This window comes from Bubalus bubalis, chromosome 20 (assembly GCF_019923935.1).
Source record: "Bubalus bubalis isolate 160015118507 breed Murrah chromosome 20, NDDB_SH_1, whole genome shotgun sequence".
Taxonomy (NCBI): domain Eukaryota; kingdom Metazoa; phylum Chordata; class Mammalia; order Artiodactyla; family Bovidae; genus Bubalus; species Bubalus bubalis.
The window spans coordinates 12,652,173-12,667,691 of record NC_059176.1 but is presented as its reverse complement, the minus strand read 5'-3'; the positions used below and the strand labels follow the sequence as shown (position 1 = coordinate 12,667,691).

The following is a 15,519-nucleotide window of genomic DNA, read 5'->3' as shown; positions in this document are numbered from 1 at the left end:
AGGGGGAAAAGCCATAATGCTTCTTTTCTAGCAAACCTTATCAGCAAAAAGAGTGCGGCATTTGGATTATTTCTTTTTCTTTTTCTTTTTTTTTTTTCAGTGAACCTATTTTCGTTCCTAGGAAGCATTTTTAAGAGCTCTCAACACAAAAGCCAGAGATTCATATCTCCCTCTCTGAAATCTGCTCCCGCCTGGTGTTCCATACCAGAGTATCTGGTGATGGGCTCATTGGTGTCATTGAATTTTTTATTTTTAAAGATCTCTGCTCCTGATGGGTGGCCAGTACACACATCTGAGGAGGCCGTCTTCCCGTCCTCACACCTGTGAGGTCCACGGGGCCTATACGCTCTCGCCCTGAGAAGGTCCTCTCCAGCACGCGTCTGCAGACCCAAGTGCAGAAGAGAAGCTGCCTTCATGCCTCTTCTTCCTGACAGCCTGGCCCGCTGCCCGGCTCACACAGACAGGCCAGCGCTGGTAAGGCAGAGCCCACATCTGGACCCAGAGGGGACGGGGGACGAGCTCAGAGGTGTCCTTCAGGAAGGTCTATCCAGGGCTGTCCTCAGGCCAAGGAGCCATTCTCTCTCCTACAGCCGCAGCCTCACCCGTGCACCAGTACCTCTCTGCTGCCGGATCCCCAGAGGCAACTCCCCCCGTCAGCACGGTTCCTTCCCCAGAGTGTGTCCCTCAGAACTAGGCCTATACTGACACCAGGGCCTGTTACTCAGTAGACACCAAGACTGACATATATGATAGCAATCAGACCAATGTCCTCATGTTAAAAGGTCATCCACTCAAGTAAAGCAACTACATAGACGCCAATACAAATTAATTATAAAAATAAATAAAAGTGAAATGCTGAGATTTTTTTAAAAAAAATAAAGTTTGAAGGCTGAAATCTAAGAGAATAACGTAGGTAAACTTTGAGAGATTACTTGGAATTAGATTATGATGAACTTTATGATCAGGGCTTCCCAGGCGGCGCTAGCGGTAAAGAACCTGCCCGCCAACGCAAGGAGACATAAGAGATGCTGGTTCAATCCCTGGGTCAGGAAGATCCCCTAGAGGAGGGCATGGCAACCCACTCCAGTGTTCTTGTCTGGAGAATCCCATGGACAGAGGAGCCTGGAGGGCTACGTTCCCTAGGGTCACAAAGAGTCAGACACGACTGAAGCGACTTAACAGGCACACACACGAACTTCATGATTCAATTAAAGCAGATTAAACTCTACACTAAGGATTAAAGAAAAAGAAAAGGTTATCCACTCAACAAACTTCGCATCACCCACAGCGGCATCCTGTCCTGCAAACAACAATGGACAAATGACAGCCTTCGAGGGTTTCCCCTACTTGATCTGGCTGACGTATTCACGTTCTGAGTTACAAATGAACAGTCGTGATGCCCTCACCACCACTGCCCACCTCCCCATCCCTGAGCCCGCAGGGAGAAGCCTGGCACAGAGGGAAGAGCAAGGGACTGAGAAACCCCGGCCCCCGGTTGCCGTCATCTCCCACTGTCACCCTGGACGAGCCACTTGGCATCTCTCGTCTCGATTTCCTTATCTGTGACTTGTGAGTCTAAGCTGGAGAAGCCTGGGAGCAGTGTTTATGCGGCATGCTTCAAGGCCACACATGAGGCTGTTCTGCAACAAGACGGGCAGCCACGTGGTACAGACACTACAGGTAACGGCAGGGACACACACGCTCCCTGCCTTCCTTCAAAGGGGACGCAGCATTGGAGACGTCGCTTCTGCTTCTCCCCCAACCACCAAGGGCCAGTAAACCATGATCCCTCTCCCCTCAAATATCCCCACTGCAGTACCGAGAAGACTTGTCCACACAGTTGCCAGATAACACAAAGCTTGTTCTGGTCCCACTTTTGTTCATTTAGGGCAGTGGCCTCTATAGAGAGAACTCGGGCTCATTAAGACGTGAACCGAAGCCAAAGATGCTAGAAGAAACCAAAGTGGGAAAGATCTGACAAGCAGGCGCCAACAAGCTTTGGACCCGGGATGAAAGCATCAGGATTAAGAGAAGAATTATTCCTGAACACGATCTCTTTCAGGACAAAGAAGGAGTTTTTTCCAATCACCCCACTATCCACAAGCGGATTTTCTTCCAAGCCTTTCAGCTTATCTATTGTATCGCGGGCCTCATGCATTTTTCACAAGTCTCTTAGAATTACCAAACACACTGCTGGAAGGGTGAGTGCTCAGTATCATTTTATCAGCACTTGGAGGAATAAAGGCCCAAACCATCTCCATGGCAAATGGTAAACACATTTCTGTTAGAAGGCCTGTCTCGAACACCTAGAAAGGCATTCTGGAAGTTAACTAGGGGGAGCCTGGCTTTGAGAAGCCAAGGCAAAAGAAATGCAGAAATACACAGCCTGGGGTCAGCAGGGCCAGGGGAGGTTTAGATAATACTGACAAAGGGGCCCAGACCAGCCAGATGCCCCCCAAGGCCCAAAGGGGTTGTGAAGCTGAGAGGGGCACCTGGCCCTCTGCTGGGCCGGGGCGGAGGCAGGCTGGGGTCGAGCTTTCCCCGCAGAGAATCTGAGCCGAATGAGAGGACTGAGATGAGCACAGGAGATCCTGTTTCCTACGCATTTACAGCCTGGAAAGGAGCAGGACTGCAACACGAGGATTTGCTCTCCTCTGAAGACAAAATGCAGGCGGGAGTCCTGAGTTCAAATCCTGCCTCTGTCACTCTATGTCCGTGAAGAAGAACCTGGAATTAAATCTCTGATGCTCTGTTTCCTGTGGGTAAATGTACATTCTGAATAAAACCTGTCTCAGGAAACTGCGTGGACAGCAAGGAGACGACAGATATGAAAAGGGTATGGGGAGTTCCCTGGGGTCTAATCGTTAGGACGTGGTGCTTTCACTGCCGTGGCCAGGTTCAGTCCCTGGTGGGGGAACTGAGATCCTGCAAGCTACACGGTGCAACCAAAATAAATAAAAATTCAAAAAATAAAAGAAAGAGTTGGTAGACAGAAAACGAAAAGGAGGCCCGTGACTCTGAGGCATAGAGACTCATAGGGCCCAACCTGACTGGAGGCCTCTGAGACTGCTGTCCCCTGCCCCGTCCAGCAGACTGAGGGGCCAGGCCAGCGCTGCACTTGGGGGTGAGCAACTGGGCTGCCCCAGGCTGGCCCATGGACACTCGGGGCACAACACAATCCCCCGCCCACGGCAGCCCAGGCTGCAGGCAGCCACCCTCCACAGCAGCTCGGGTCCTCACAGGGCAGCAGGCGAGGCGCCCAGTACCCGCCCTCTGGATCCTCAGGAGGTAACAGGGCTCTGGCCCACTTCTCCCAAATGCCACAGGTCTCTTTAGAGAGTGGCAGCACAGGGAACTGGGGCTTCCCTGGAGCCTCAGATGGTAAAGAATCGGCCTGCAATGCAGGAGACCCAGGTTCGATCCCTGGATCAGGAAGATCCCCTGAAGAAGGGAATGGCAACTCACTCCAGTATTCCTGCCTGGAGGATCCCATGGACAGAGGAGCCTGGCAGGCTAGAGTCCGTGGGGATACAAAGAATCAGACACAACTGAAGGGACTTAGCAGCAGGGTCTCAGGGAACTATATTCAATATCCTGTGATAAGCCATAATGGAAAAAAATATTTTAAAAGAATATATATATATATATGTATAACATCATACACATATGCTCTACATTGTGCTGTAGAGCAGAAATCAACACATTATAAATCAACTCTAGTTCAGTGAAAAAAAGAGAAAGCGGTGACTCATATTTTAGAGATGTGTACTAAAACAATTTACAGATTAAACACGATGTCTGGGATTTGCTTCAGAATGACCAGGTGCAGGGGGTGGGGGAGGGAAGGAGGTGAGACACAGGTGGGAGCGGAGCGCCCACAAGCTGCTGGCCGCTGAAGCCAGTGATGGACGGGGGAGGATGTGGCCACAGCCTCTCAAGCATTTTTAAATTTTCCAAAACAAAATGTTTAGGGGTGAGAAGGGAGGTGGGAGGGAAGCTCAAGGGGGAGGGGACATGTGTACACACGGCTGATTCACGCTGTTGTATGGCAGAAACCAGCACAACACTGTAAAGCAATTATCCTCCGATTAAAAATAAATCAACTTGAAAAAAAGGAAAAAAAAAGTTTGGGGGGAAATGGGGGGGAGTGGGGGAAGTAACGAAATCCTCCATCTTCAACTCCCCATCCCCCTAACTGTACCAGAAATGAGTTCAAACAGCAACACAAACTTTCAGGAAGGAGCAGGAGGCAGGCACCCAGATGGGAAGCACAATGAGAGACGACAGGGTAAAGATGATAATCAATAAAATAGTTGATCATAATTCGAAATACTAGCAGCTCCTATTTGCCCAGGACTGGCTACATGCAGGCCACTGGATACAGTGGCTCACAAGTGTCATTTCTTTGCATAAAAATCCTATCAGGTAAGAGCTAAAACTATAAATCTCTTTGAAGAACACATCTGTGTAAATCTTCGAGACCTTGGATCAGACAATGGTTTCTGAGATATGATACGAAAAGTACAGGCAAAAAAAAACCCCACAAAAACTAAACTGGCCATCATCCACATCAGGAGCTTGTGTCCAGGATGCGACCTGGTGCTCTGGAGCGAGGGAGGGCCCAGGCACGGCCTCACCTCATCACGCTCAGGACCCAGGAAGGGGAAGCCTGCCCACTGGGCTGTGTCCTCCAACCCCGACAGGAGGACTGGGGATTCAGACGTGATGGACAGGTGGAAATCTACGCCTCTGCGGGCTAGGGGAGCTGGGATGGAGGAAGCGCCACCGCACAGCAAGCTGGGCATCTCGGCTCTTCCCTAGGCCTCAGCTTCCTTCTCTGTCAAGCAAAGGTCACTTCTGGGAAGAGGTTACACGTGTTAAGAGCTGAAGCTGCCAGACTTGGCACAGTCCTGCTTTCCCCACTTGCGAGGCTGGGCTTCCATAAGCCTCACCTGTGCACAGCTGAGTTGGGCAGGTCTAGAACAGCAAACACCAAAGCCTGGGGCCAGGGAGGGGGAGGAGCATGGAGAGGCTGGGAGTTGCCCGGACCTCCCACGAACGAGCGGTCTCCTGCTGGGTCTCCAGGTGGCCAGCTGTTGGAAAGACGGTTTCCTGGGCGGTCACGTCCAGCAGACACTGAGGCAAGCCCCATAGTGGGAGGAGCCGGAGGCCCTGTCCTTGGGGTGCTCTCAACCTCCACGGAGGCTGGACAGAGGACAGCACGTGGATGCTAGCAGGGGAGCATGTGCAGGGCTAGGTGAGCTAAGTGCCCGCTCCCCCACCAAGCACTCTGCACGTTAACTTGCAGCCTGGAGGGAGAGGCAGAGGAGCTTTTCAGAAGAATTTCAGAAAAATTCCTGCTGGTCAGGAAAAGTGGTCGGCTCGGGGGTCGGGGGGCAGGGGAACCAGGTTGGAAGCCATTCCTGAAACAAGGGATTTGACAGCACCCAGTTGGCTGGAGAAAGTCCATCTCTTGGTTTAGTAATCGGCCTCCTTCCCTCCAGCGGCCCTGTCCCCCGCCCCGGGAAGAGGATGTCACGGGGGAGGACAGGAGCTCTGCACCGTGAGTAGGAAGGGAACTCACTGCCCACGGCTGAGGACAGAGAGGGGCGGGGCAGGGCAGGGCAGGGCAGGGCAGGGCCAGGCTGGACCAGGCTCAGGGGAGTGGCACTGCTCTTCTGCTTGATGGGGTGCTAGGTACATGGCCTATCTTTGTGGCAAAAAGTCCTCAAGCTGCTCACCACACGTACACTTTATGTTGTTATACTTCAGTTCCTAAGGGGGCATGGGTGAGCTGGGAAGCAAGCATTGGACTAAACAGCAAGGCTCTGGTTATAGTTCCTGCTATGCCCTGTGGCCTGCCTGGTGCTCACCCTGTCTAGGACTCCACTTCCCATGTGAAGTATCAAAAAGGGAAAATGGGACCCAATTCCACCATGCATTGCCCCCCATGGCCCTGGCAGCCATCAACCAAAAGTGGCGGTGACCCCTTGGGAGTGACAACAACCTTCTGTGCTGACCCCAGGGGGATTTCGGAATCCAGGTCATCATGTGGTTCCAGAAGCAGGTAAGCATCAGCATCAGATAGACTCAACATGCCATGCACAGAAGATACACTCCAGGCAGACTCCCAGGATCCCAGGAGTCAAGGTCTGCGTTTCAGTTAACAGCCACTGAACGAACACTGAGGAAGAACTGAAATTACTTCCTTGTGGCTGTTAAAAATTACTTGTGGGGGTTTTTACGGGAACGGAGGTGACCTTGGGCTAACTCAGCATAATCTCACTCCTTCTGGTTCTTCCTGAGAGCATGACCCGAGCCCGGATGGTTGAGCTGATGCCACAAAGCCTGGCCGTTTAGCGGGCTCCTTCCACACCAAGTGGTGGGTGAAAGCCAGGAAGCTTCTGGTTCCTCTGGTCTTGATATCACGATGGGGGTCCTGGCAGGATGCTCGGATGTGTTACTATTATTGACAGCTACAACAGTAATCATGACAGCAGCTAGCTTTTCCTAAACACTCAGCAAGTGCAGGACAGTGGCCTACACCTTGCAGGAACTGGCCTTTTATTCGTCACAACAACCCTATGCAGTAGGTCCTATGAGCAGCCCCATTGGACAGACAGAGAAACTGAGGCTCAGAGACCCTCAGTACTTTGACCAGGCTCTCCCAGCTAGGAAGTAGCCAAGCTAGGATCTGAATCCATGCCCTTTGGCTCTAGAGCCCTCCAGTCAGTGAAGCAAGGCATGGCAAACCTGGGTAAACAAAAAGAAGCATCTCAGTTCTAGCTGCAAGCCCGGGTCCACTCAGGTTCATTCACTTTTTTAGAATTGTTTTAGAATTTTCCATTATTTATTTATTTACATAAAACAGAAAAGACTGGGCAGTCTTAACATGGGCCCACAGATAACCAGAAGGCGAGGCGGAACCTTTTCTTAAGCATCAAGTCATGATGGTTTAGTGGAAAGAAAACTATACTGGGAATCGAGGGCCCCAGGGTCTTTGACTCTTGGTGTCATGAACTAATTCTGTGACTTGCAAAAAAAATTACATTTTCTCATATCTGAAAACTTTCTTACTTTCTTTTAAAATTTATGTTAAAAGGAAAAAAGCAATAAGCCTTTCTCACGTTCTGCCAAGCCAAGCTGAGGCCTTTAGCCTGCTGGTTCTGCCGTGAGGCCGGGCACCTGCACATGGGGTCAGCTCAGGGAAACACTAAAAAAAGGAGGAAAGGCTGTGGGCTCACCTGCTCCTCCTACCACCCCAGGGCCTGCACCCTGGTTCGCCCTGCTTCCAAAGGCCCCCAGGGACCTGGGGCAGTCTGCATCTGTCCCCAACCCTGGGTCCAGACAAACCGAAGACAGACCCTTCCTGGGACAGCAGGCAAATGACACGGCCGGACGCCAGAATCCACAGCAGCCTCTGTGAGGGGAGCTGCGTGGCACCGAGGGAAGGACTCGTGCTGGGTGCACAGGCGGGTGGCCGTGGGCGCTGCAGGGTTGAGGGAACAGGCCCCCGGAGGGAGGTCTAAGATTTCAGCGAAGTCAGCAGCAATGCCCCCTTCAGAGGCACACGCACACTTCTGCAGAGAGTGAGGCCTGTCACTGGAGGGCGGCTCCAGGTGACTATGAGATCATGAGCCGGGCTGAGCAGAGCTTTCTGGGAGAACCACCAACCAACCCTCTGGGCAAACCACTGACACCTGTCATCAACCAAGGCCAGGACCCAAGGTCCCCCAGGCAAAGCCTTCTGACACCACTCTGAATACCTGCCTGTTCATTAGAGCTTACAGAAAACCACTATCAAACATACTCCCGAAGAATCCACACTAGGCCCCAGTGGTGCTGTGACGTCACACAACGTGCCAGGCAGCCATGGCCCTAGCCAAACCCTAGCACGCGAAGCTGCTCAACAATCATATGCTGAGGGTCTAAAGAGGCAGTGGGATCTGGAACAAGGCTGGGTCTGACTCCTGCAGCTAAGCCTTGAGAGTGGGCTCCCAGGAGCCAAGAGAAGGTTGTGGCAGCATCCAGAATATACCAGAATATATATATTCATGTATACCAGAATATAAATGGACTGCCAAGTCCAGTCATGCAGTGTCATCTGCAGTCTACTGACCTGCGCATGCAGTGTACAACCTACGCGACTGTCCCTGACCGTCAGCCAAGGTTTGTACCTTCCAGTCACTGGCAGACCACTTCCATCAGGCCAGCCCCAGCACTGGGACAGTCCTGATCTCAGCACCAGGACTCTGAGACACTGTGAAAGTTAAGGTACAGGCAGAGTCTAGAAATTTGGGCTCAGGTCCTAGAATCGCTATTAATTTTACGTGTGCTTCTGAAGATCATAAGCTATTTGGACCTCAGTTTTCTCATCTATAAACCAAAGAGTCAGGATAACATTTAAAACATCCGTTCTGACTCTTAAGTTCTAGGGTTCGTTGGTTCCACAATGTGATAAACAAAGAAGACAGCTCTTCAGGTACTGAATGGAGCCAGACTGGTACACAGGGGCCCTGGGCCTGCTGCCCTTGAGCCGTGCACAGCATGGTGACTGCACAGGACAACCTTGCCGGGGCGGTGGGACAGGGCAGAGGGCAGAAAGCCAGAGGGACGGCACATGAGCCACAGACAGATGCCCACCCGCTAGCTCAGCTAAGCCCACGCACACCCCGGGACTTTTCTCTGCCATCACCAGTTGCCTCTCCATTCCCCCTCAAACTAGCCGGGCATCTAGATGACACCCTGCACCCACTGCTGCTTCTCTAACTCTTTCCGAATGGCTCCCGGGGAGAGCAGGGCTTCCCACCAGCAGGTGCCTCGGTCTTAATGAAACCTCGTTGACGACACCCTGCACCCACTGCTGCTTCTCTAACTCTTTCCGAATGGCTCCCGGGGAGAGCAGGGCTTCCCACCAGCAGGCGCCTAGGTCTTAATGAAACCTCGTTTGTATTCCAGAGAGCTCTCAAGTGTCTGAGCGCCCAGCCTGAGGCCTCCCAGACAGCACGAGACCAGGGAGGGTGACGGTGTGTGTGTGTGTGTGTGTGTGTGTGTGTGGACCAGGGAGGGTGACTGTGTGTGTGTGTGGACCAGGGAGGGTGACTGTGTGTGTGTGTGTGTGTGTGTGTGTGTGTGTGTGGACCAGGGAGGGTGACTGTGTGTGTGTGTGTGTGGACCAGAGAGGGTGACTGTGTGTGTGTGTGTGTGTGGACCAGGGAGGGTGACTGTGTGTGTGTGTGTGTGTGTGTGGACCAGGGAGAGTGACTGTGTGTGTGTGTGTGTGTGTGTGTGTGTGTGGACCAGGGAGGGTGACTGTGTGTGTGTGTGTGTGGACCAGGGAGGGTGACTGTGTGTGTGTGTGTGTGTGTGTGTGTGTGTGTGTGGTGTCTTCAGCCACAGAGCAGCCACATCCCACCCCCTCTCACTGGGGGCTCATAAGTGGACAGAGATGTGGGGTGACTGATAATAATAGAGTAGGGCAGTGTTGCCATGTTGGGGTGTGGGTAGGGGGAGTAATCCAGCTACGGGGGAGAGGGGAAGAGGGGAGGAGAGAGGGTTTCTGGAAGTCGGTGACGCCAAGCCACAAAGGGTCACAGGCATGGGACACACGAAAAGACATTCCAAGCAGAGGAGACAGCAAAAACAGAGGCATGGGGTGAGGCCGCCCACGTGGTTGGGTGGACAGCGCTCTCAAAGGGGAGGTTACGTGAAGACAGCAGGGAGAGACAGCTGGAGACGGACCAGCCACGGGGTTTGGACTTGATCCTAAAGCAACAGGTTCTGGGCCGGGGAGTGACGAGCCAGCCCTGAGCTTGGCGGTGACTCGTCCAGCGGTGTGCAAGGCTAAGCGGCTGAGCTTGGAAGGGACGCGTCCTGGGCAGCGTGTCAGGCGAAGCGCTGGCCTTGGGGCACGTGCGCCAGATTTCACCGGACAGGAAGAACCGAGATGCTGCCTGACCTTTGGCACAATATTGTGTCTGACCTGGCAGAGGTTCTGAAAGGAAAACGATGGTGCAATTTACCCCTCAGCCTATTTTGCTCTTCAGACCCGTATTTAAACCCGGGAGTTCAGGCCGAGAGGCCAGGCCCTTCCCGCACAGGGAGTACGGAGGAGAAAGGCCGGGTGCGCACGAGTACTAGACAGGAGCAAGGTGAGCAGGCTCAAGGCCCAGGCAGGCTGAGTGAGCCTGGCTCACACACTGCCCTTCCCAGGACCCTGAGTGCCCGGCAGGAAAAAAACAACAGGATGAGGAGGTGAGTACTAGGTCCCGGCACGCTTGGATTCTCTGTGACTTGGTGCCAAACGAAACTGATTAGAAACACCTCCCAGAGGGGTGGAACAGGGGCCAGGACTTGCTTGGTGGGAGTGCTGCTGGCACAACTTCTATGGAGAGACGTTGGGAAACGGCCAAAATTAAGACATAAACTCAGCATTTCTATTTCTAGGTATTTTTCCCACATAATTCCCCACATGGGCACGCAAAGATGTATATGGTCAAGGATATTTACTCCCTGCAGCATTTCCAAAACATGACGGGAACCCTTCTAAGCATCCAGCAGTAGAGGATGGGTTAAGAAAAGGATTTAAAGCCATTTGATGGAATACTATGCAGCCATTAAAAAGAATAAGGCAGCCTGAAGGAAGGACTGCTATAGAATCATTTCCAAAACAGACCACACAAAACAATGGCTTTGTGAGGGGATGGGATGACCGCCTTTGCTCCCGAACACAGAACTCCCTGAAAAGGCTCCAGGTTGCTGACCCCACCCCCCAGACGGGGACTGGATGCCTGGGTAGCAGGGGGAGGAAAAAAACTCCTTAAATTTGCCACACGTGCAAGCTACACCAGATGGTGGAGAGCCAGACAGAGAGGACGCAGGGAAAGCCACACCTAAGGAACCCACCAGAGCCACAGAGCATGAACAGACTGGTAGCACTCACGGTCCCAGGGGAGAAGGAGGGGGAGAAACACTGGAGTGTTCACGAGGCTTCCTGGCAACAGAGCGTCAGCCATAACCCCCACCTGTCCCTGCTGGGGAACAAGCCCCAGAACAAGGGTTTCAGAAAGGGCAGGACACTGGAAGAATCCAGAGATGAACTATACGTGACCTGTGCCACGGACAGAGCTGAGGGAAACCCCTTCTAGACGGGGTGGGGGCGGGGGGACTAGGGGAAGATTGCCTGACAGGGTGAGATGGGCCTGAACATCTTGGGTGTGCCAAGTGCCTACCAATGGCCTCCAGATCACAGGCCCTCATCCCATCCCAAAGCCAGATGCCACCCACAACCATCCATCCCTGGGTCATCTTCCCAGACGGTCTGCAGCATATTGCGCCTTGCTCAGCCATCAGAGAGAAAACCATGGTCCCCATGGTGGGGACATTGCTGTTCACAGAACTGATGGAAAGTCCATGAAGAAAAGCGATCCCACCAACGGATAACCCCTGAATGCTGAGGAAGAGAGGGCGGGGAGGAAACGGAACACTTTACCATCTGAGACAACAAACACCCTCTCCCCTCCTTCCCAGGCCCCGGACTAGAACAATACCCCTCTTTCTGCCCCTGGACCTCAGCACCAAATCTGTAGGCGTCCTCTACCTCCCGTCTGCAGGAGGCTGGCGAGGTGCCCAGCCAGGCTGTGCACCTGACCAAAGCCACATGCCCTGTCACAGTGCCAGGGCACTGCTCAGGCCCTCGAGCAAGCAGAGACTGCGGCCACACACCAGCTTTGGGACCAGTGGGGGATGTGCATGGCTGGGTGCCGCCGGGAGAAGGCACCTCTCCAGGGGTTGACTCTCAACCAGGACAGGCTGGCATTTCCAAGCAGCGGCCACTGGTGGGACTGGAGGGGGTCCCAGCGGCATCACAGCTGAGCACAGTGAACACCAGAGAGGGGCTGCCTGGCCCCAGGAGCTCAGTGTCAGCCCAGCTCAGCAGCGGCCCCCTCACTCCCGAAGCACCTGTCCTAACCCCGTGCGCCTTCTCCACCCACCTGTTCAGGTGAGCCTGTGGAGCAGCCCCTCCCCTCGGGCCGCGTCCCAGGAACCAGGCCAAAGGCCGGCTCTGCCCGCCCCACCCGAGGCTGCAGCCTCCAGCCCGAGTCGGACTCTCCGCTCCCTGAGGCCTGCAGGGTCCTTGGCCTGCTCCGCTGGGTGTGCCAGGTTACCGCCAGGACTTGGGATGCCCATGCCACTGTCAGTGGGGAGACAGAGGAGTTGCCTGGAATCACAGCAGAGTTTGCAGGGTGCCGTTGAACTCTGGGACCCAGGGCCACTCAGGCCAGGGAGGCCCCTCACCCCTGCACTCAGCTGCCTTCCCAGCCTCTGGATGCAGGAGAACAGAGACGGCTGTGGCTGCCAGCCGTGACCCTGGCAGTGACCCCGGGTGCTGCAGACCACTGTCTCACTTCCGGCTGCACATCTCTGCCCTCTACTGAGCAGTGGCAGTCACAGGCCCAGGATGGACACTCTCACTCGCCACTGTGCTGGGCTGCACCAGCCTATTCCAGGCCCACAGGCCTCTGTGCCATCCTGACACAGCCCCTCAGCCTGCTCCACAACCTCTCCCTGCTTACCAGGCTTTTAGGCCCCAGCTCGAGTGTCACCTGCTCAGAGAGGTGATAAGAATCTCCAGGTTATAACAGGCCTTGATTTTTCTTCTGAGAACTTGCCACGGGCTTCCCCAGGTGGCACAGTGGTAAAGAATCCACCTGCCAATGCAGGAGATGCAAGAGACACAGGTTCGATCCCTGGGTCAGGAAGATTTGCTGGAGGAGGGCATGGCAATCCACTCCAGTATTCTTGCCTGGAGAATCCCGTGGACAGAGGAGCACGGCGGGCTACGGTCCACAGGGTCACAAAGAGTCAGACACAACTGAGCAACTCAGCACACACACAGCACAGAACTCAATCATGATTGGAGACTATATTACTTTTCCTCCATTTACTTATGTTTTCTTAGTATGAACCCTTGCCTCACCTATAGCAACACACACACACACACACACACACACACACACACAGATGCGCGTGTGCAAGCTAAGTCGCTTCAGTCATGGATTATAGCCCACTAAGCTCCTCTGTCCATGGGATTCTCCAGGCAAGAGTATTGGAAGGTCATGCCCTTCTTCGGGGAATCTTCCAATCCAGGGATCGAGCCCACGCCACGTGTCTCCGGCATCGTCAGGGTGGTTCTTTACCACTAGTGGCAGCTGGGAAGCTCCCCGCCACACACACCAAATACAAATCTGTGCGGACAGGGGTTGTGTCCACCTGATCTGCCTTATTTTTTGTATCTGCGATGTCTTTTAAGATTCCTGGCACACAGTAAGTGCTTAATTGAGGCTTGTGGAATAAATGACATAACAGTTATTCGACAAATGATCTCACGGATCAATGGAGAGACAGAGATACAGGCCAGGACAGGGACTGGAAGCCAGAGGCTGTGGGAGGCCTGAGGCAGGGGCCTGGACCCGAGCCAGCATGGGAAGGTCCTCCTGCCCCACTCTGTCCGTCCCCAGAGGACAGAGGTCGGCAGCCCCAGCACGTGGCCACCAGAGCAGCTTCACTCTTGGCTGGTGAGCGGCTTTGTGATTTATTACACGAAGTTGAAAGAAACCACACAGGCTTTAATCGTGGGCACACAGACCACACGGGTTGCACAGAAGCAAGTCAGTAGGTCATGGCCCCAAACAGGCCAGGAGGAGCATGGAAGAGACCTTCCTGCCATAGACGTTCCTGAAATGACGAACCCACCAGACTACAAACCTCTTGGCTGGAGTTCTCGATTTCCAAAACCCAAAACCCAGGAGCCCAACACATCCACAGGACCAAGCTAAGGAACCCTGAAATGATGTGTACATCACATCACGTGTACACAAACACAAAACGTGTACACACTTGTACACATCACAAAACTTGTACACAAGTTTTCCCTACCATTTGGGGAAAATGTACTATTAGCAAACATTCTAAAAGCCAACAAACCACCAACCCTGTGCTGTGAAAAACTGTCTACACACACAGAGGGAAGGCAGCCAGCTCCCAGAGTGAGCTCAGGCCCTGGGGCGGTGTCCCTTCCCCTGCCGTACAAAGTCCAGCTCTGCTCTGGGCAGGTAACAGGGTCATAAAGTTGAGCGTCTTCCTAGAGGGCCGGCCTCCCTCTCCACAGAGAGAGGCCCTGCAGATAGTTAACGGCCCCAAAGGGCACCACGCTCCCTAGGGCAGAAAGAGCGATTCACAGCCACCGGCTGGCAGCCTGGCCTGGGCGCACAATGGCTAGATTGTGTGGCCACCTCCGCTGCGGGAAGAGGGGCCTCCTGACCTGGGGCAGCTGTCATGGGGAGGCTGACCTCACAGCCACCCCAGGAATCCTGTCCTGGGGCCAGGGCCACCAGATCCACCCAGCTCTGCCTCCCTGGCCTCCATCCAGCCAACATTTATTTCATCATCGGGTGGCACCAGCAGGGTCAGAGTCTGGCACAGCCAGACAGTGACCCGGCATCCCTGGCCCTCACCCCCCAGGGGTCTGTCAGTGGGCAGGCCATGGCCCCTCTGAGGCATCTCTGAAAAGAACACAAGCTACCTTCTTCCTCAGTGACTACAAGCAAGTGATTTAATAACTTCCTTGGGCCTCAGCTTTGTCACATGAAAAATGGGGAAGTAATTCCATTTTTCCATGGATTGATGTAAGTACCAAACAAGATATGAGATGTGCAATGCCCATGGCCGAGAGGGCCCCTTGGGATGTGCTCAAGAAACTGTGGCCTCTTCCATGGCTCCATGGTGACTGCCTAAACCCTTCACTGGTGCTCAGGGTTATTATTCTGAGCCCCTTCCTGAAGGTCCACAGGTTACCAGGTGCTGCCCCCCAAATGGACAGAAACTCACTTAACCTTTGATCGGTTGAGATGTTATCTTCTTCATCAGACTAGAAGGCTGCCAACAGTAAAATCTATTGCTTCTGCTACTTCTAGTGGGTGCCCACAGTACAGAGTCCCGTGCTGGCGGCGGCTCGGTGCTTGTCTGAGGGTGACAGGCTTTGAGTCAACACAGCTGTGAATCATTTCAGAGCCGCAGGGGCCAGAGGAGAGCGGAGCTGGGGTCTTAGAGGTGATCGCCGCTGTTCATAGCAACGGCCTTTCGGCTTGGGCACCACTGTTCTCAGGTCACGTCTTCTGTTGCCGTGCTGGCATCTTCCCGGTGCAGCCAGGGGGCAACCGAGGCCCCAGTGCATCAGCTGGTGAAGAGTGGAGCCTAGCACAGTACCCAGAGTTCCCCTGAAGCCCACCCGGCCCTGCCTCTAAGGCTACTATCAGTCCACTCTTCCACTCTGCTGTCACAGAGCTCAGCTTCCATTTGGGGACACGTTCGTAATCACGGTCTCATTGACTCCAATTTCAGTTAAGAGCTCTCAAGTTGGCTGGGACCGATAGTCACAGATAAGGTTGCTAGAGCAGTACTACTGCCATGGAATAATAATAATAATAATAATAACAGGGACGTCCCTGGCAGTCCAGT

At 53.7% G+C, this 15,519-nt stretch overlaps 1 protein-coding gene across 3 annotated transcripts in view; it reads right to left on the bottom strand.

Moving 5' to 3' along the window:
• The window catches only part of ITPK1 (inositol-tetrakisphosphate 1-kinase), a 156,453-nt gene that overhangs the window by 43,330 nt on the left and 97,604 nt on the right, over nucleotides 1-15,519 (bottom strand). The window lies entirely within an intron of this gene.